The sequence below is a fragment of the Epinephelus lanceolatus genome, chromosome 14 (genome assembly GCF_041903045.1).
Source record: "Epinephelus lanceolatus isolate andai-2023 chromosome 14, ASM4190304v1, whole genome shotgun sequence".
NCBI lineage: Eukaryota > Metazoa > Chordata > Actinopteri > Perciformes > Serranidae > Epinephelus > Epinephelus lanceolatus.
In genome coordinates, this window is record NC_135747.1 from 36668783 (window position 1) to 36691360 (window position 22578).

Sequence of the window (22578 nt, forward strand, 5' to 3'; positions counted from 1 at the left end):
CAAGGTGTTTGGTTTGGGGGGAAGATCTCATGGTGTTTTTTTTTCCTTCTTTTTGTTGAGCCTAAAGGACTGATTATTTCACATGAAAGTGATCATTTGTGAAAACAATGACTGGATTTTTATTTTTATTTCAACTGAAGGAAGCACATGTAGCTGGCGTTGTTGTACAGATCAGTTATTCAATGCGTAGCCAGACAATTCGCTCATATATCTTGTTCATCATTTTTATCTGGTTTCACAGTCAAATCGGCCGCGCAAACGTGAACTGCGCGTTGCACTACATGTTAACCAGGTTGTTACAGCGTTTGTTCTTTGACCTGGAAGGTCGTTTGATGCATCATTTTACCAAACACCTGTTGTGTTAAACATAATTCATGCATGTAGAAATTCCATCAACAAACATTACTTGTATTGTGTTCCTTGTAGGTGTGCATGCCAGCAGCCCTACAACTCACCGATTCACTGAGAAATTTGCATGGCAAAGGTGGCTAGCTTGGTTTTACCCATGATCCACTGCTGCACTTCCCTGCAGAGACGATATTTATTGTAATTGAGATGGAATGGATAGGAATGGACTGATGTGATATCCCCGGATTCCTAAGCATAAACAGATACAGTCACAGTGTGGACAGGATATGGGTCAAAACTGGTGGTAGAAGTCATCCCTGTGATGCCCAGAATGCACCTGGGTTTCTACGAGCACTACATTGTCAATAACATAGATCAAAACGTTTCCACTAAGCTGTAAGTTTGCAAAAGAGGTCCTTTGTGCCTACCTCTGTCAGCGTCGCCTTCAGTCAACATGTCTGAAAAGCAAAATGCTCTACACTAACTGCACAAATGACAAGAAATTGCCTTCAGAGAATTTTGGAAATGTTATGAAAACACACGACAGCCACCATCTGATATTAAGAATAACATTATATTCCTTGTTCATGCACACAAACAGCCTCCCAGAGCTCTTTGGTTGACATTAAACTGCAGTTTTTTTTGGGGGGGGGGGGGGGGACTGAGACTTGGCAGATATCTTTGCCCTCAAACCCACAACCCCTCTCTTTAATCATCACACCTAAATATTGAGAGCAACTTTGGGAGTTTGACTTTCACCGTCACACATTTACGTTGCTTCTTCATTGGTTTTATTCTGAAAAGTGCTATTTTTTTAAATTGAATTTTACTCATACATTGCATACTTGTAGTAGTCAGTTTGTGGTTGCGAAACAGCTACGATTTAAACAAAATGACCTGGCGCTGCAAAGTTCAAAACGCCACGGTGCGGTCGACCTTGACGGCTTCTATTTTGTTGTGTTCATCTTGATTCTTAGAGATCTTTAGAAACCCAAACTTTTAACTGAATTCATCAGCAGCCGCAGTCCTCTGTCTCTGTTGTGTTACTGTGCTGTTTGGTTCGTTCACAACCCAGGCACTCACCTTCAAAAGCCCGTTTTTTTTTTTAAAGCTTTAACACCAACCTTAATCCACTGTATTATCCTGTGAGTTCACCTCTAGGGCAGAGTTGGAAGTGCACAGTAAGACTGTGTGAAAACTCATTGGACATATTGTACTCACAGGGCATAACAACATGATTAAGAACTAATATGTTTGTGCACAGTATTTTACAGGAGCAATACTTTTCCAGCAGTTAATGTGCAGGTTAATACACTGGAGTAAGAGCAAAGTGGTAGCAGCTGTTTTGTTTTATTTTTAGGGGGGTGGGGGTTACAAAATGATGGTACTGTATAGTGTAAGAGTATTTGTACCCATATAATGTCTCATACTCTATCTTACTTAAGTTGCTTAAATGACATTTAGTGCAAACAGAAACACAAAGAGGAGAATAAACACCCACACGATGCATAGGTAAAAGCAGCCTTTCCAAATCCATGTTTCTTGTTCAAAATGACAAAAAAAAATCTTTGTTATCTGCATTTGTTCTTGATCCCAAAAGTTTACATTTTGGTAGTTGATAAAGATTTGCACATTTAGGAAAGAAAAATTGCTGTTCTACAATGCTAATATTGGTAGTAGTAGTAGTAGAGAGAGCGCGAGAGAAAGAGCGAGAGCGAGCGTGACGAGAAAACTGCCAAATCTCTATGATCCTCAAAGGAAAAAAATGTCTTAAAACTAAAACGCAGTGGCTCTTCACACAAAAGGCAGTATTAAAAAAAAGAAACTGTTACTTATCTCGAGCTCAGATAACGATGAGTTTGAAGATTTAAAAAAAAAAGCGCGAGAGAGAAAAAACAGTTGGGGTATTTTTCTGTGTGTTCACGGTTTGTTCTCACAGACGTCACATCAGACGACTCCACTGTTGAGAGAATGTTAGCTGGGTAGCTGGCCCTTCCCTAACCCTGCATACGAAGCCCTGAAAGGATGTTGTGTTCAAAGCCCGTCGTCCCCTTGACTCCTCCAAAAAAAACTCTCTCCTCTTACGTTTCATGCAGAGCATGATTTCTCTGGATCGTCAGGGAGTAGGAACCATCTCACAATGCTCAGAACAGCAACCTGTTTTCAATGCTGTCTTAAACAAGAGAAGTGCCTTGTGTATGAATGATTCTTTTGTAAGAACAAGTTGATGTAAATGTTCATTTACCTCAAATGTTTACAAAACTGTTACTAAATAAATTTTTTGTACCATATTTGTTGTTCTCGCTTTCACTTTTGCTTTGCACGATGGATGAAGACGCATAGCTGCAGACTGTAGACTGTAGGCTTGACTTGACATTGACTGAGTGACTTCAAGTTTTAACCTGGTAAAATCCAAACAATTAATAAATAATCATTCCATTTTAGAACTTTGTATTAGAAGGACTTGGTCATTCCGGTGGTCCTTACATGGACCTGCAAATAAAGCAATCAAATCCCTAGAATAAATATTGCCATTTTCCATTTCTGCAAACTACGGATACGTTACACTTTGTACGTTACGTAGCAGGTACGTTGAATGTTAAAGGTTCTTTTTGTTTCAACAATTCTGTGGTTAACGTGTTTGGGTTTAGGTACAAAAAACTGCATGAAACAAACTAAAAGATAGCTGAGAGGCTGAGCTGAGCCTGGTTTAGATCCAAAAACGCATTAAATGAATTTATTAATGAAAAAGAATCAACTTAATATAACGTGCACAAACCTATAATCAAAATGATCACAGTTGATAGATAAAACTGCGGGCAACAAAAATACGGCTAACCAATCACCCTCTCTCTCCAACCATAAAAACAACAGAGGTGAACACGAGACATATCATATAGATTATGAGTGTCACCCCTCATACCCATGTAATATATAGTATATATATTCCAAAACACTAACATAAACATATAACAGTACAAAAACATAAACCAAAACTAATTAATCTTACTAAAATACATGGTTTTGGGGGCACTTTTCTGGCTGGAAACACAGGAGTGTCTCAGTTTCTCGCTGAAAAACAACCAGGTTTGTTGTCTGATGATCTGGAACAGTGGTCTGCAGCCTGGAAGGTGTCTCACCGAGATGTCACTCCATCCACCATCCCTCCAACCTGACAAAGTACTCTCATATACCATGTTACTTTAGAAACACTGATATGAAATGCACAAACGTATTCATGGTTTGCAGAAATGCACAGTGCAAATATTTTCTTCTGGTGACTGGGCTGCATGAAGATTTAAAAACAGCTGTGATCAATACAAAGATGAGTGGAGGAGGACAAATTAGTTTGAACAAAAGAAGAGTATTTGCAAATGAATTTGAGGATCAGCAACAGAATGAGGGCATGGGTGGAGTTTGCATTTTTGAATTCAGTCACAGGAGGTTTTAATACCTGCTTCTTGGGACTCCATTATATTCGAAATGTTACTTTCATTCCTGGTGAATTTTTTTTTCTCCAAATTATCTTGGAGAGAACCACCTTCTCACAACAGGACAGACAGCCAAACATGGACTGTGCGTTTGACACAACTGGCTACTAGCACAGTGAATTTTGGGGTTTCTCGTTAATTCTTGTTGTTCAAGCCTCCACCTGATGCTTCTTCAACTGGCAGGTCGACTTCCAGGATCTCTACTTTTCTAGTTCTGAAGAGGGAAAACATACTTATTATACAGTATATACTGGACACACATCACATATTCAGAACCAGAGATGCAGCTCGTTACTTTCAAAGAATGGGCTGGTAAGAAGAAGATAAAAACCCTGGCCTCAAGATGACTTGAAACACTCAAAGACTAAGTTCAGCTTTTTTGTAACAAAGAGAATTTCTAAATGTGCTTATTTGTTAAACTTAGTGAGTTGAATTAAGGATGAGCAATGTAAGTCCGATCATTGGTTTACAAGACCAAACGCTTTGCCATTTGGCCGTCACACCTCATAAGTACATAAACACAGAGATTGACAAAATATTAAATTGCTAACTCAATACATGGACAACAAAACATGTATGACTCAGGTTGACGTTTTCAAAAGTTCAAGGTCAGTAGTCCGAACAATAATTCATATATATCTAATAATGTCTCTTAAGACTATACATTAAGAGATATACAACTAGTTTGACAAAAGAAAAATTTAACTCAGTGTCAACTTACCAGCTTTCTCCAGAGATTTCAACCACATCTCATGGTCTTCATCAGCTGATGGAGTTAGCTCAAGTTGTCATGAAGATTGTAAACTCTTTCTTCAAGTGCCATCAGTGTCAATGTATCTGTGGCTATTCAATTTTCTGTATCTAATATTTTAAATAGATTTCCGGAGTCAATTAATTCAACACTGCAATGCTTATGGAGACATCATCAAATGTGTAATTTCTTCTCTGAAAGACTCAGTTCCTAAGATCCTGTTTACAACCTGTACTGACATGCGTCTTGGATGATCTGATGTAAGTGGAGTGCTCTAATTACGACCAGCAAAATGCAGTGTGATAAAATCACTCAAACCACTTGCCAAGATGATCTGGGACACATTAGATTACTTATCTTTTCAAGGGTAAACACGGATGCATCCCCAACAAAGACATCATCTATGCAGGACTTGGTATATGTTTTCGTGACAGCCGCTGACGCTCTATAACTTGACTGTTTTACGATAAGTTGGATGAAGTGTTGTATGACTGTCCATTCTGTACTGACACCACCACAAATGTAACTAGCGAGCATGCCAGCAAGCACCTAGTGAGAGTGGATGTAATAACTGTACTGGGCCCTTTGACCTTTTAGGGTAAGGGATGTAGGCAGTAACAAAATTTGAACACAAGCTGGAGGCCATGGATGTATTATGAGAAATGGACAATCTGCGGATGACTGGCCTTACTTCTGCACAGTGTGTCCCATAGAGCAGATGCACTACAGATTTAAGGCAGCTGATGCGACCAAGTGTGGCCAAATATCGTACTTCCTCCAGCCTAATGACTAACCTCCGTTTTGGCGCTCTGTTAACTCAAATAGGGATAAAATGATTTAATCTAATCTCTTCTAGTCCTCTGAAATGTTATCAGACCAAGTGGATCCAATCCTTATAGTGAAACAAGTCATTTCACGGGGACTGTGACACTCAAAAAAGTTTCTCCACTGATTTACAGACATCTCTTTCACCATGTAAGTCAATGGGAAAAAGTCTTTCTGGGCCACAGGGTGACATATGACGGACCCTGGATATTGCAGTACCACTGTTTGGCCACTACAAAACTGGCTTTGAAGTGCACTTCCTGAGGGGTTGCTAGAGATGCATGGTAGACACAGATGTAAGCAGCAATGTGTCTCGGCCTTCCACTTGTGTTCAGATCGCCAAAATGCATGTTAATACCTGGTGTAAACAGGCTTTAAGTGCCTTAAAGTACAATATGAAAGTCTAAAATATATGCAGTGACGTATGTCATGCTTTAATCGGTGGGTTTTAAATTCACATACAAAGTTTAATGAATTTAAATGAGACTTATGGTTTTATGTATGAGCCTACACGAGATGAGTCACAACTTTGTTTTTCATTTTCTGCGTATGTGGAGATAAAGAATATTGATCTACTAACTTGTAGTTCTGAGATCAGTATTGTTTTGTCTTCATATATTAATGCCAGTTAAATAATGTGTTAGAATTTAATTTTGACAGCAGTGGTTCTTACATTATGGCATGACGTTATTGTAGCAACATCAAAGAATGTAGTTCTCAGTGGGCATTTGAACTGCTGGCACCCTGTTTGCTCTTCAGGATATGTGCTGCCCACATGGGCATCAGGAGAGCCTCTGAGTGTCTTTGGCATTACTCTCTTTGTAGACTCTCTGACCTCCGACCTCGCCACAGCTCACTCCCTCACTCAGCATTCCAACAGTGAATGTCAGAATGCGACGCTGAGCCAGGGACACTAACACACAGAGCCAGGCCCGCTTCATTGCCACATCCAGAAATAATTAAAATAAGACGGGCATGTCAGTCTTGCACCTGAGCGTGAGACATCTATCACAGACTACCTGCACCATCACAAGATCTGAGTGACAATTTACAACACTGTGTAATACATGATGGAGGTGGGTGGAATTTACTGCTGCTGGGAAAGTACGGTTTGATCTTTGGGCAGAGTGGGCATCAACAAAGCAACAGATACAGTAAAACAGACACTCATACAGAGACAGAAGTGGATTATCCAAATGTTAAAGTATACTTGTGTGGACACCATCAAGGAATACATATTTGATAAAAAAAACAAAAAAACAAAAAAAAAAAACGCTATTTTAAATTTCTTTTAGAGTGTAAGATCTCTGTGTGTCAAGTATGGAAATATATGTGTTCGGCCCATTGATTTAAGAAGAGAACTGGATATAGCATTAGAGGCAGGGCCAGTTCACTCCCATGAAAACTGCTCAGCGGCACAGAGAGCCAAAATGCTCATTTTCCATGGGAAGACATTAGCCACATCTTGCACATAGTGGGGCCCATAGAGCAAGTGCACTACAGACTTGTGGTGATGGTGGCTGTGCCAAGCGTCTGAGTTCCGGTTTAGCTCTCCACTAACTTGAGTGGAAGTAAAATACTTTAATCTTGTAGCTATTCTAAATGTTATCTGTACAAATGGATCAAATCCTGATAGTGAAACATTCAATAAAAATTATCCACTGATTTACAGACATCTCTTTCCCAATGTAAGTCTATGGGAAAAGTCTTTTGGCCCAATGCATCACGACAGACCCAGAGGTTGTAATTCCACTTTTGGCCACTATCTTAAATTGGCTTCAAAGCCTGGTGTTGTTCCAGGGGGCTTGGTTTAGCCTAGCTTAGCATAAACACAGACAGCCACACAAACTGAGCACAAATCAATATATATAACAGTAACAGTGAATTCCGAATTTCATACTTTTTTAAATTACTTTTAATATGTGCTGCAGCTGCCCCAACAAAGTATGTACTTCTTTATCTAATATGCTCACAATCTGGATATGCGACTTCCTAAAAACATTATGTCCTGAACTTTGACCCTCTTGCTGTTATATACAGTCAGGTCCATAATTATTTGGACAATGATACAGTTGTCATCATTTTGGCTCTGTACACCACCACAATGGGTTTTAATGAAACAATGAATACCTGCTTAAAGTGCAGACTCTCAGCTTTCATTTAAGGCTTTTTTCAAAAATGTAGTATGAACCGTGTAGGAATTACAACCATTTCTTCACACAGTCCCCCAACTTTAAGGGCTCATAAGTATTTGGACAAACTAACATAATCATCGGTCAGTTTTAATACTTGGTTGCAAATCCTTTACAGTCAATGACTGCCTGAAGTGTTGGACCCATAGGCATCATCAGATGCTGGGCTTCTTCCCTGGTGATGCTCTGCCAGCCCTTTACTGTAGCCGTCTGCACTTCCTGCTTGTGTTTTGGGTGTTTTGCCCTCAGTTTTGGCTTCAGCAAGAGAAACGCATGCTCAATTGGATTCAGGTCAGATGATATGACTTGGCCGTTGCAGAACATTCCACTTCTTTGCCTTAAAAATGTCTTTGGTTGCTTTTGCAGTATGCTTCAGGTCAATGTCCATCTGCACTGTGAAGCATCGTCCAATGAGTTTTGAAGCATTTGGTTGAATCTGAGCAGATAATGGTGCCCCAAACACTTCAGCTTTCGTCCTGCTGCTCTTCTCAGCAGTCACATCATCAATAAATACAAGAGAACCAGTTCCACTGGCAGCCACACATGGCTATGACATAACAGTACCTCCACCATGCTTCACTGATGAGGTGAAGCATGGTGGAGGTACTGTGCTTCACTGATGAGGTGGTGTGCTTTGGATCATGAGTAGTTCCTTCCCTTCTTCCTTCTCTTGTCTTCCCATCATTCTGGTAGTTGATCTTTGTTTTATCTGTCCATAGTATGCTGTTCCACAACTGTACAGGCTTTTTAGATGGTTTTTGACAAACTCTAATCTGGCCTTCCATTTTTAAGGCTAACCAATGGTTTGCATCTTGTGATAAACCCTCTGTATTTATTCTAGTGAAGTCTTGTCTTGCTTACAAGAGCAGCAGGATGAAAGCTGAAGTGTTTGGGGCACCATTATCTGCTCAGATTCAACCAAATGCTTCAAAACTCATTGGATGATGCTTCACAGTGCAGTTGGACAATGACCTGAAGCATACTGCAAAAGCAACCAAAGACATTTTTAAGGCAAAGAAGTGGAATGTTCTGCAACGGCCAAGTCATATCATCTGACCTGAATCCAACTGAGCATGCGTTTCTCTTGCTGAAGCCAAAACTGAGGGCAAAACACCCAAAACACAAGCAGGAAGTGCAGACGGCTACAGTAAAGGGCTGGCAGAGCATCACCAGGGAAGAAACCCAGCATCTGATGATGCCTATGTGTCCAACACTTCAGGCAGTCATTGACTGTAAAGGATTTGCAACCAAGTATTAAAACTGACTGTTTAATTGATGATTATGTTAGTTTGTCCAAAAACTTATGAGCCCTTAAAGTTGGGGGACTGTGTGAAGAAATGGTTGTCATTCCTACACGTTCATACTACATTTATGAAAAAAGCCTTAAATGAAAGCTGAGAGTCTGCACTTTAAGCAGGTATTCATTGTTTCATTTAAAACCCATTGTGGTGGTGTACAGAGCCAAAATGACGACAACTGTATCATTGTCCAAATAATTATGGACCTGACTGTACATTACCTTAGACATAAAACAAATGTCACTTACCGTGTTTGCCAGAGACAGAGATCAACCCGGAGAAATCTGCAGTTGTTGCTTTCAAATTATAACTGCACAGACTGTAGATTCTAACCTATTATATTTGAGACAGTGAAATTACATCTGCAGTCCTCTGTCATTGTTATTTTTGTTGTTTGAAATATTTATGATTATTTTTGTTCACTTACACAATCAGTATTCTTATTATTACTATTGGACTGGTCATCAGTCAATTAAATGTCATCCATCATTGCGACCTCTTACAGTTGTCAATCAGCTGTCAGCTGTTTGCAACTCAGTCAATGTGATGTATTGTCCATTGCGCAGATTGTGGGATTGTGGGTCAGAATAGCTTGAAAAGCATGCTGGCTTGCAAACTTGGACCGGATGTAGTAGAAAATCCTGGTATTTTTGGCATACTGCATTTGACAGACTATTTATTGGGACTTACTAAATATTTTTCTGGTGTACCTTATTGTATGGTAGTATGGGTACTGGAACACACAGGAACTGTGACAGACCACAACATCCCCAAAATATCTCCTGAGTGCACCTTGTAGTAGCCAGTGGTAAAAGGCCTCGTCGTGCCCATGACATACTGTTTCTTGCAGTGATGGGTAGGCTACCATTGGGTGTGGTGGCGGTGGATTGTGGTATCCCTATGAAAACACATATTATTTTAATTATATCAAATAAAATGACTATTCATTGCTAGCATACAAGCAGCTCTTTACAGTAAAATATTGGGAAACATCCAATTTGACAAATAATTAATTACACTTACCCTCAAACAAGACTTCAAATGTAGATCTGAAGCCTGAAAAGAAACCCACAGAATGTTTTATCTGAAAGGATGACACATTGAAAGAAAAATGAATATTAGTTAATTAATCAATTAACATATTAATGATTCAATAACTTTTCATAGGCCATTATGCCTTGTTTGGCAAGGGACAACTGTTGTCGCAACACAGCAATAACAGGTTTAACACTTATTTTTATACAGTCTATGGTTTAACACCAACTAATTGGACAGTTAACTAGCAGACTAAACTAGATGCTAACCTGGCAAACATTTACTTATTTTTTTTACCAACATTGTCAATGTAAATGAGGCTATTGTTGCAATCTACTTAAAATGACTTCAGGTGAAATATTTGCTGGCAATGATGAAACTAAAAATGACTGTATTTTAACATCGACATGCCCACCAACTATTGTTACTGTAATAGCTCAGCTAGCTAGCTGTAGATTGCTAAATTAGCTGACTGTTCACAACATTACAGCTATTAAAGATGAAACAAACAAAATACTCAACATAGAAACTTTATGTAAAATGTTAGCATTTATTCCTTAGCTAATGCTAGCTTTCTACAACTTTAGCTTAGCAAGTATGTTGGTCAGTTAAGGAAGCCAAATATAGCATCAATAACACTTTCACCAACCTTGACCCTGTAAATGAGGCTAACATTGCAATCGAGTTTACATTACTTCAGGTGGAATATTTGCTAGCAACAATGAAACTAAAAATGACCATCCAGTGTTACTGTAATAGCTTAGCTAGCTAGCTGAAGTTAGTTGAATTAGCTGACTATTCATAACATTAGATTAAAAGAAACTGCGTATTTTGCTATTTAAAACGAAACAAACAAAATACTCAACATAAAAACTATGTAAAATACTAGTATTTATTCCTAAACTAATGCTAGTTTTCTGCAACGTTAGCTTAGCAAATATGTTGGTCAGTTAAGGCAGCTAAACATAGCATAAACTACACTTTCACCAACCTTGTCTCTGTTAATGAGGCTAACGTTGCAATCTACGTAGTTTACATTACGTCAGGTGGAATATTTGCTGGCAACAATGAAACTAAAAATCACTATTTTAACATGCACACCAAATAGTGTTACTGCAACAGCCTAGCTAGCTAGCTGTAGTTAGGTATGTTAAATTAGCTGACTATTCACAAAATTAGATTTAAAAAAAAGCAAACGTTGCTATTAAAAATGAAACAAACTAAATACTCAACAAAGAAACTCTATGCAAAATGTAAGCATTTATTCCTAAGCTAATGTTAGCTTTCTACAGTGTTGGCTTACAAATATGTTGGTTAGTTAAGGAAACTATACGTACCATCAGCTATTAAAAATGAAACAAACAAAATACTCAACAGAGAAACTTTGCGTGAAAGGTTAGCATTTATTCCTAAGCTAATGCTAGCTTTCTACAACATTATCTTAGCAAATACATTGGTCACTTAAGGCAGTTAAACATAGCATCAACTATTAAAAATGAAACAAACAAAATACTCTATGTAAAATGTTAGCATTTATTCCTAAGCTAATATTAGCCTTCTACAACATTAGCTTAGCAAATATGTTGTTCAGTTAAGGCAGCGAAATGTAGCATCCACTGTAAAGTGATGATTTAAGTATGTTTTTTCAAACTTTATCACATAACTTTTTTCACCATAACTTAGTTTTTGTTTTGACATATTTTACTATTTGCCAGTGGGGCAGGAAAAACATGGTTATTTCTTTGTGTGTAAAACCTTTTGGCCATTAGGGGACAAAAAACATCAGAACAAGCTAACAGCTAACGGCTACTTTAACATTAAGGGGGTGATCACACAGAAATGAGACGCTAGAGACGCAGACACTTCAAAGACGCTTGAAACACTGGAAGCGCTTATTCAATGTGCGCTAGCTACTGGCGTCTGACGCTCAAAAAAGTTGAAAATATTTTAACTTTTTCAGCGTCTACGCACGTCTAAAAACACGAGTCTAAACGAGGTGTCTACAAAAACGCGCGTCTAAAAAGACGCTGGAAAAACGCCCGTCTAAAAATACGCTTGAACGCCAGTCAGACGCGCCGTATCATAGGAAAACAATGGTTTTACTGGTGTCGCGTTTCTAGCGTTTCATCTCGGTGTGATCGCTCCCTAAGTTAACATGAACATTATAATCAATTTTCTTACATTACAGTGTATTACAATTATCATTATCATATGATTTGGTGGTTGTGTACAGGGAGGTTATTTAATTCAATGTCCCTATAATATTGATTGTAGCAGGTTTAAAGTTTGCTCTTTAGGTCTTTTTCAGTGTCTAAATGCAGTTACGTCAGTGATCGTCCTTCATTGTTGATCAAATTCCGGGAATACAAGAATACAAGGTACATATTTTTATAATATGGAGGTGGGCTCCAGTACAGAAAGAAAAACTAACAAATAAGTATCAGGAAAGAGAGGAAAACAAACTAAAACATGTCACACACATGTCCTCATGCATCACTCTACAGGGTCACAAAATCACAGAGCTAGTTCATTATGTAGGCTTATCCTCTATTTTGATATGAGTCCATAAGCGGTCCCAAGGAGGTACTCCTTTCTCCTGATCACCATTTATTCTACTGAGCTACATTGATAAGATAGTATTTCCACCATTGCATTAACCCATTCTTTTAACTTCGGGGTCTTTTTTGTCTTCCAGTGTCTTAGGATAACTCAGCAGACAGTAATTAGACCAGCTGATTATGTTTTTATCTTGTAAACAGTTAATTAGTGATAATAAGAAATTCATCATAAGAAAAGCTATCCAGATGAACAGAAACTACATGTTTAATAAGTTAGATAATAACATAAAACAGCATAAGGATTTGGAAGGTTTACTTTGCACAGGATATTTGGCACTGAGTCCAACAACAGAGTGCAGTACATGAGTGCTGGGCTCTTGGGTTCAGTAGCTGTAGAGTGATGGCAGATAGTTCATCTGTTGGCACGACTGACTGGAGGCCTCAGCCCGTCACTCAGTCAGTCTGCCTTCTTTCCACTGCCGGCTGAACACAGCTCAGTGATTTACAGGGACACTTTTCTTTGATCCACAATAACAAAAATATTTTGTAAAGTTGACTTGTTTGAATTAGGTCAACAGAGTGCTTTTGCCAAAGGATCCATTGATTAGATTTTCAGTGTTAAAGGTGATCTACTAATAATTATATTTCACAAACCTGTGAATTAACAGTAGAGGAAACAACAAACACTTTGGGGAGTAGAAGTTTTGTTTTTAGTCATGCACCTCATGGCTGGTCATGGCCATTTGAACTTGACGTTTTTGGGAGTAGTGCCGACTCCCAACCCCCACTGCCCAAAACAATATTATTTTTATAATTATGAATAATATTATTATGATCATTATTAGGGCCCCTATTATTAGCTAACAAACCATACAAACAAACAATAAGATAATGCGATATATACAAATTTGCAAATTTCATCTTGTTTTTATTCTTATTCTTCTTTTCATTTTTTCCTACTTTAATACTTCCCACATACACAAGTTTGACACGCTGCCCATGTCACTTATGGTTCCCAACTTGTGGGTCGTGGTCCAAAAGTGGGTCATGGGCTCATTCTGAATGGACCGCAAATGACTTGCATAGGTGTTAGGGCTAAAAAAAAAAAAAAACCACTCTACTTTTTTTTGAGTGCATAGAATTTCCAGCACAGAGCCTTTATTTTGAAGTGCTGTTTCCTGCTGTAGAATGCTGTAGAGTGACTAACAGACAGCTACTTGACAGACACAGCAAACTAGCTTGGCGTCATGGCCAAACGCAAGTATGATGCTGAATATATTAAACTGTGTGGACCTTGGACTAATGACTAAGGAGAAATCTGGACCCCGAGGATGGATCAGTCGGGAACCACTGGCCTATAGAGTGCTCTAGCGATTCTGTAGGCCGATGCCCAAGTCAGTCGCCTTGGTTCCCTCATCAGAAAACCTGTGGGACTTTTCCACTGGATTTTGGATTATTGCAGAAAATAAGCTCTGTGGCAAACAAACGTTTATGATACTTACACATTGGTTCAGCAAGATAATCTTCCTGAAAACCACTCTGATGATTCTTGAACCTCAAATGCAATCACCAGACGTAAAAAGCTAACATTAGACTATAAACGAACTACACCACAGTCGCATGAATTAATGTCGCCCCAACGGCTATAAAGCTGTGCTCAGTGTGATGATGTTGTGCACTCATGAGTGTGGAGTACATAAGAGGTAACTCATTCCAAGTTTGAGGATCAGTTCCTGGGGCACTCTGTAGCAGTGGATCCCAACTGGTGGGTTGGAGATCAATAGTGGATGCTGGTCTATTATGAATGGTCTGCAAGTGACTTGCAAACGTGTTTTAAAAAACACTTTATTTTCCAGGTACAGAGAATTTCCAGCATAGAGCTTTTATTCTGAAGTGCTAGTATAAAGCTAGCATGAAGAGAAATCTGGACCCCGTGGCTGGACCAGTTGGGAACCACTGCTCTATAAGAAGATCTGCCACTATTTGCAACTTCTTGGTCTGGCGAGAGATCTCACCGAGAGTGAGGTCAAAATATTTGTAGGTCACAACGTGGTGCAGACCTGTCACTACCCAGTAGGAAATTTCCTCTGTTAATTAGTTATATACTAATCAGCAGTCAATAAATGTATATTAATCTGGTGATTTGCCACCACATCTGATCACAGCATTACACCGATTTAAATTTTTAACTGTATTGTTACCCTGCTTTTGTGTCCGACACCTGGGGCTTTGAATTCGGCAGCATTACATTCACTTTGTCACATTTTGGAGAGCAGGTAACAGGATTGGACCCAAATGCAGATTACAAAATGCAAATGATAAGGCCACTAAACAAGTTCATAGATTCATTAAAAAGACAGCTTACAGGCTAGTGTCCCAAAATCAAGCAGGTGGCAGAGGAACTCCAAAGAAAAGATGAGGACAAACTACCAAACAAAGCGCCTGGGCAGGTATGAGTAGGGAGAGACTAATTAGGGGAGTCAGAACAGGTGTGCATGAGCTGACTACTAAGGCACAGGTGAAACTAATCAGGGCGGGGCAGACAATCAGAGCAGGAAATGAGGTGATCTGAAACCAGGGAAGAGGTGGGCAACAAAATAAAACAGGAAACACTGAATGAATAACAGAACATTTTCATTTTAGTATTTTAATCACTGAAGACATTTGTCTACACAAGTGGATCCCAACTGGTGGGTCGCGGTTCAAAAATGGGTCACAGGTCCATTCTCAATGGACTGCAAGTGACTCACGAACATGTCAAGTTTGTAAAAAAAACACACTTTATTTTGAAGTACAGTGAAATTCCAGCACAGAGCTTTTATTTTGAAGTGCTGTTTCCTGTTGTAAACTGAGTGACTAACAGACAGCTACTTGAGACAGACAGCTACTTGACAGAGACAACAAACTAGCTGGACGACATGGCCAAACACAACTGCTGTGTGGACCTTGAACTGATGACTATGAAGAAATCTGGACCCCGGGGCCACTGGTCTGCACTTAACTTTTGTTCCATGAATTTATAGAAATAGCTCAGTAATTGAAAATAAATGTTAAGAATATAACATGTTGGCCCATGAAGAGAGTAAAGACATGAAGTTCCAAGGTCATGACGGTGGTTTCAGCGATGGTTCTTATCCATTTCGGATCCCGTGGCCCCTGAAAGGCCCCACTTGGCCCTGTGGTGGAAAAGCATCTACTACAGACAGAGCAGGTCTGCTCACTGAGTCACCCGTCTACAACTCAGAGCAGACAGGAGGCTATATTTAGCTTTTAATCACCTAACAAATTCACACTCAGCCCACAGCACAAATACCTCAAGCCCTCTTTATGTATTTCAGGAGTGTGATGAATTTGTTTCTGGGAGGCCTGACCGCTGGCTCATGGAAAGATGTTGGTTTGTTTGACAGAAACGTTTCTAATGTGGTGCCAGAGTGACGGCATTTTTCACTGAACGGATAATGCAACCTCAAAGTCCTATATAAAAAAGGTTAAAGTAATTATCAGTGTAACTATAAGTTGGTACGTTTATTTCTAAAACACAGTAAAGAGATGAGTTATTGTGAGAAAAGAAAGATTTGACTCACTATTGTGAAAGAATTTGAGGTTTTTCTTTCACCTGAGTCCAGTACCACTGCAGTGAAGTCATGCAAACTCCACCCTCCTTAGTATGTTTTTTAACTTCAGTTCAATTATAGGAAAATTTGCATGATCTTAACACTTTTTCAAACCTTCTTTACGCTGCTAGTCTAATTTCAGCATTCAAGATTTAATACTTCACACACAGTAACAACACCGAGCAAAACAAGTGGTAAAAATTTGAAGAAATTACTGATAAATATAACATATAGTCCTATAATCAATTCAGAAACTTCACCAGGACACAACAAAAACAGTCACTATCCTATCTACCCCCCATTTGTCAACAATCGAAAAGGTAATTGATGATTCATTTAGTTTCCTCTCTCATTAATTCATTTTTTTTTAAATTACATTTAATTTCATTATTTATTAATTTTTAAATTCATATTTTTGGGGTGGGAGTGGATGTGTTAAATTCTTCGCGGTTGTTCCGAGATTTTGTTCTGGTGTCCTCTTCCTTCATGTGGTTGTAGATGTATACAAAGACATACTAGATGTGTGTATGCATTATGTCTTTGTTTATTGTTTTTAAAATCAAAAAAGATACTGTTGGAGAAAAAAACAAATGGTGAAAACATTAAATGACCACAGTCAGCAGTAACACCTTTATGCAAAAGAGAATGATAATATGAATGAATGAATTAATAAACATGGTCATGTTATATCACACTGACAAAAGTAATAAGAGTACACTGGTGATTTAGGAGTTAAAGCCTCTGGGTAAATGCTGTTGCAGAACACTATCCTAGTTTTAATACTTTTCAATGTTTAAAAGAAGTGGAGGAAGTTAGAAAGATGATTGGGAGGGGAGAGGAGGCTTGTGTCTCTTTTTCTGTGGTCAAATGGTCGAACTTTCAGGAGCGATACTTATGTTCATAAACACATCCAAGCACACACACATCCAAAAACGATAAATACTGGGCGCTGGACAGAAAATACAAAAATACAGAAACAGACCACGCTTCAGAAACTACTCCCCTTGGAAATATTAATGTTTAATGTTTCGGGCCCCAGCCCTGCATCAGACATGAACAAGCTAAGGAGACACACTTCTGCAACCAATGGTGGTCGCCCAACAGATCATGTAATAGCACATGTAGCTGTAAATGTCTTTTGTCATATCTCGATCAGGATCAGAAGAGGAGACATTTGGTCCGATATGGAATTAGTGACACTAATCTTGAGTGTCCATCTTCATACTGTGCTGTTTGTGTAGATCTTCTGTGCTGCTGGGGGAAGATATTTACTTATTGTGGAACCTCTTCGTGGCAAAATGTAGACTCCTTCTCAGGTCATTTAAACATTCAGTCTCAATACAGAGGACATGAGTTCAGTATCCATAAAAGTACTTACTGTACAGCTCTGCATGAGCTCTTTTAGGTCCTACATCTACTGGATTTCAGAGAAAATGCATCAACTTCAGCATTTTGTTTCACAAACTGTTCACAGAATGGCCTGTGGACTTCAGAAGTCTCAGTAGCTAATCAAATGAATCCATTAAATTTCTATTATTATTGACCATTAACAGAGAACCCCTCTGAAAGATTTTTTGTTCGACCATGACTTGCCTGAAAATTAAAAAATAAGTTCAGAAAATCTCAGTCAAATAATCCTGACCCATTTTGAATTTAGTATTTCAGTTATTATTATTTTTAAATATGCTTCTTACATACAGTATGTGGTTGTTAAATGATGTAATGTTGCAGCAGTTGTACAGTGTGCGGTCATGTGGGGGGCGGCTTGTTTTGACTGTCTGTCCATGGAAATAGGGGTGGGGGTGGGGATGGAGGTGGTGGTGGAGGTGGGGGGCTTCACGGGGGGGAGAACATTGTGAGAGGGTGATGTGAGGGGAGGTCAGCTCTGCGGGGACACCTACAGGTGAGGCAAAGGTATGGACATGGTGCCCACAGTGCACCTGGCTGACTTCACCTGAATGCACCAAGGCACATTCATCATGACTGCGTAAACTGAGAAGAAATAAGAGGTACAAACGATTTTCTCTAATTGTCTTTCCAGAGGTAAAGAAAGGCACATATGGATATTTACAACAATATGAAACGTGGCAGCATCTCCTCACTTTGCCTTACTAAACTATCCATTTAGCAAAGAGCTGGAATCAGACCGGCCTCAGGTTTAATGTGTCTGATGTTTCATTTCCTTTCATGTGAGCAGAGATCATCAGTGAAGGGCAACTGCAACTAGATGGCTCTATGTTTCTGAGAGCCATGTCATTCTGTGGTTTTAAAAAGCAAACATATTTCACTTCACCTAATGTCTTGCACACCATTTGCATCAATGTAATATATTCAAAATGTACTCTTGTACCATATATACCTGCAGTTGTTTGCAAGGACATTTTGTGTTGAAACTCTGCGGGAACATAAGGGCACAGAGGAAAAAAACAAAAAAGTTTTTTAATGTTCTGCAAATGTTCTGGTTTTATTTTGAGCATCAAACACATCTTTTCCTGAAGAAAGAAGAAGACATACTTTATTAATCCCTGGGGGGAAATTCTCCACTGTCATATACACACAGGCCCAAAATACACACACATGCACAAACAGGACCTATACATGCATTTAATGGAGAGATGTCAGAGTGAGGGGGCTGCCCATGCACAGGTGCCCCAAGCAGTTGGAGGCTCGGTGCCTTGCTCAGGGGTACTTCTCCAGCTACCAGTCCACGCTCCATATTTGGTCCGAACGGGGACTTGAATCAGCGACCCTCCAGTTCCCCACCCAGGCCTCTGGACAGAGTTACTGCCGTCCACCAATTCATGCACCAGTTTATGTTGGAAATGACTTTATATTGTACTGTATAGGCAAACACAAAATTTAGGTCACAATTCAGGATATGAAAACATAATGGAATATAATGAAGGATGTTCTGTCAAATATTTATTCTCCAGTAGATCAACTTCAGACCAACACACGTGGCATGATTTACCCTTCAGTTGTCTTTTGTTTGGGGAAGTAAACTCTTTAAATGTGCATCATGTGGCACCTTTTCATGGCAATGACACATTAATTAATCTGAGTTAAATCATAACCACCTGGACTTTAATAGCCAATAAGTGTTGTCATGGTCACAGAGAGAAAATGGAAAACTTAGACGAGAAGAAACTGTCATCAATTTGTTAAAATTACTGATGGGCGCAGGCGTGTTTTGGGTTGTTGCAGAATGAGTAGCTTAGAGGGGAGTTTTTGCTTACGTTGTTTTGGACAACGCACATTTGTTTCTTCTGTATTAAAGGGAAATTTCGGTTTATTTCAACCTGTCTCCTATCGTCCTAAATTGTGACATAGTGACATAAAAATAATAGTTAGCATGTTAGCCGTTAGCCTAGATACAGCCAGGGCGCATAGTAGCATCAGACCTGTTAAAACGTAAGTGAACAGGCAACCTTCAAGTGCAAAGTTAGTCCACTAAACAAGCTTTTTTTCCACAAAGGCCGCCTCATATCGTTAGGATAAATGTCAGAGAACATATAGAAAACAACATGTAAACGTGTTGTCTTACCTTACCGGTGTGCTGCCATGTTTGTTTATCATCTAGCTCTGCTTTCCAAAGCGTGGCCGAAATATATCTCGCGAGCTCTAGATAAAGCCCAGCTGGATACTACTCCAGGTGGAGGTGTCTCGTCCTCGGTCACATCCAGACCTTGAAAATAAGGCTGCAACCGGTCCCATTCCTTGCAACAGAGGCACTCCTCTTCTGTGGGCACTGGGGCACAGCATTCACAGGTACACCACCAATCTCCAGAGCTACGCAGCCTTGCAGCAGCCATTCCTCCTCTCTCGTCCTCTACCTGTTGCGCCTCTCTCTCTCTCTCTCCTCCTCCGTCCTTCAATTTCACGAAGCTCTTCGTCAGTGTATTCTGGCTCAAATAAATAAGGGCGGCCATCAAACTCTGCAAAATCAAATTCCTCCTCCACAAAGTCGAAGTCTGGCAAAAAGTCAGCCATTATTCTATAAATCTTTCATAAAATAAATGAATGAACTTTTCAGGCTACTGTCCGGTTCTGCCTTCCAGCTGTTGCTGCTTGTTCTCGTGAGAATTTAAGGCACTGTATGAGATCGCTGCTTGTTCTCGCGATATTTCGACCGGACTTTGGAAAGCAGAGCTAAATGGTAAACAACAAACATGGCAGCACACCGGTAAGGTAAGACAACACGTTTACATGTCGTTTTCTATATGTTCTCTGACATTTATCCTAACGATATGAGGCGGTCTTTGTGGAAAAAAAGCTTGTTTAGTGGACTAACTTTGCACTTGAAGGTTGCCCGTTCACTTACGTTTTAACAGGTCTGACACTACTATGCGCCCCAGCTTTATCTAGGCTAACGGCTAACATGCTAACTATTATTTTTATGTCACTAGTCACTTGACGATAGGAGACAGGTTGAAATAAACCGAAATTTCCCTTTAACATTGTATTGTGTGTTTTCTTATTGTGCAAATAAAACATTCTCAAAGCTTTTTAATTTTTAACATTTCTTAATGCAAGCTACTTTTTTTTAGAACATTTTTAAGAAACTGTGTTTTACCAGCATGCTCACTCCGACCTCGTCACATATCGACATTTGGTCATGGACTTTCCACGTCTACATACGACGTGCAAGGTACCCTGGGTGTGTTGGTTGTTGATGTTCTGGGACGCTGTATCAAGTTCTGCCTGTTACATGCATTGTCTTCTTTCAAAATACACTTCTGCTTTCACAGGAAATTTACCGTTTACATACAGTCTATTTCAAAAGAAAAGCAGTACGTCTGCACAACACTGCGAATTGAAGTTTTTTTTTTCCTTCAACAACAAACACACATGGTTGGGTTTAGGAAAAAAGAATCTTTTCGGAACGTGAACACCACTCTCTTGGGTAAAAGTTGGTGTTTGTTGGACCCATCCACCACCACCGTGGACTTTCACCGCCTTAACTTTCGTGCTTGTCCCGCTGTGTTTCCCCCTGACGTCGCCTTCAAACTATATCAGCAACTGGCCACGTATCATGCTGATGTTAAAGGACGCCTTTTATCATCAGTATCAGATGCCGCAAGTCACTGCCCAAGCGCCGGATTTCGACAACTTCAGAGCGAGACTGGACTTGTTTCAAAAGTCTCAGGGACAAAATCCACAAATTCCGTCAGCGATGCGGACATGTCCTCAGCCTCTCCAGTGTATATAACACCTATAGTTTCTCCGTTCGAAGTTATCAGAGGCATATTTATGTTTCCAGCTGGAAATGATAAGTGCTATATCGTAGGCAACTGGACTTGCTTGAGTTTCTTGAGAACGTATCACCTCTTATAAAAGAAGAAGCTTCTTAGATGAGAGGTGAAACGTCTTCAAGAAGCTCAGGCATGTCCAACTGCGTAGTCCAGTAGTTGTCCTACGATATAGAGCTTATGATTTACAGTTGGAAGCTCATTAACAGACTTTTGGAAGGTCTGTTGTTATATGTTATAAAGCAGCTAAATAGAGTGAGTATCAAATAAATGACCCACAAGATGCAGCATCTCTGGATTCTTCACATAACAAGACCTCCCTCTGTAGTTCTTTCAGCTTGACCATCATGCACTGCATTTTTTCTTTCGTCCTAGGGAGGAGCACGTCATCAATCAGTGTGGAATCAATAAAATCACTGGGTTTTAGAGGTCAAAGATCACAGTTAACATCATTAACACACCAGTAAGAGCTGCTTAACTTCGACTTGTGGCGCAAATGTTACTTTCGAGGAGCTGCTGTCGAAGATTTGGGAGAGATAATGGGATCATGGCTTCAAAGGGGAACAGTGTGTGTGTGTGTATGTGTGTGTGTGTGATGTGTCAGCTGGTGGGCGTTTTGGAAAAAGTTGAGTTTGGTGACTCTGCGCTGCACTCACAGCTTCACTGTGGCTCACCAAATAGGGTCAGGCCATCCTAAATTTAACTTAATCCAAGCTCCAAGCCCCCCACTGTCCCTCGCCACCAGCCAGAGCCAAGGTCACACTGTTCTGTGTGTGTGTGTGTGTGTGTGTGTGTGTGGATAGTTGATACCCATGAAATAAAATCCAGATATCTTCATCCATAGTTTGGAAGATGCCAAAACAGGAGGACATTTTTGGTGCATTTTGCAGAAACAAAAGTATCCGAGAGGATGAAAGGTGGAAAATATTTGTGTTGCACTTTAACCCACATCCCAGCTGTCCAGGCTGAACCCGTTCCCGTCCTCCAGCTGGTCCTGCGCCGCACGTTGAGGCACACAACCTGAGAAATGCAGTTGTCATCCATTCCTGCCCTCTTGTCCTCTGTGCAGCTGTACACTGCACTGACACACACACACACACACCCACACACACACTCACACTCACTGACACGCAGACACACACACACACTGGCTCTTCCCTCCCAGTCACTGTTGTTTTATCATTAAATGGCGACATTAGTTCATATCATGTGATTCG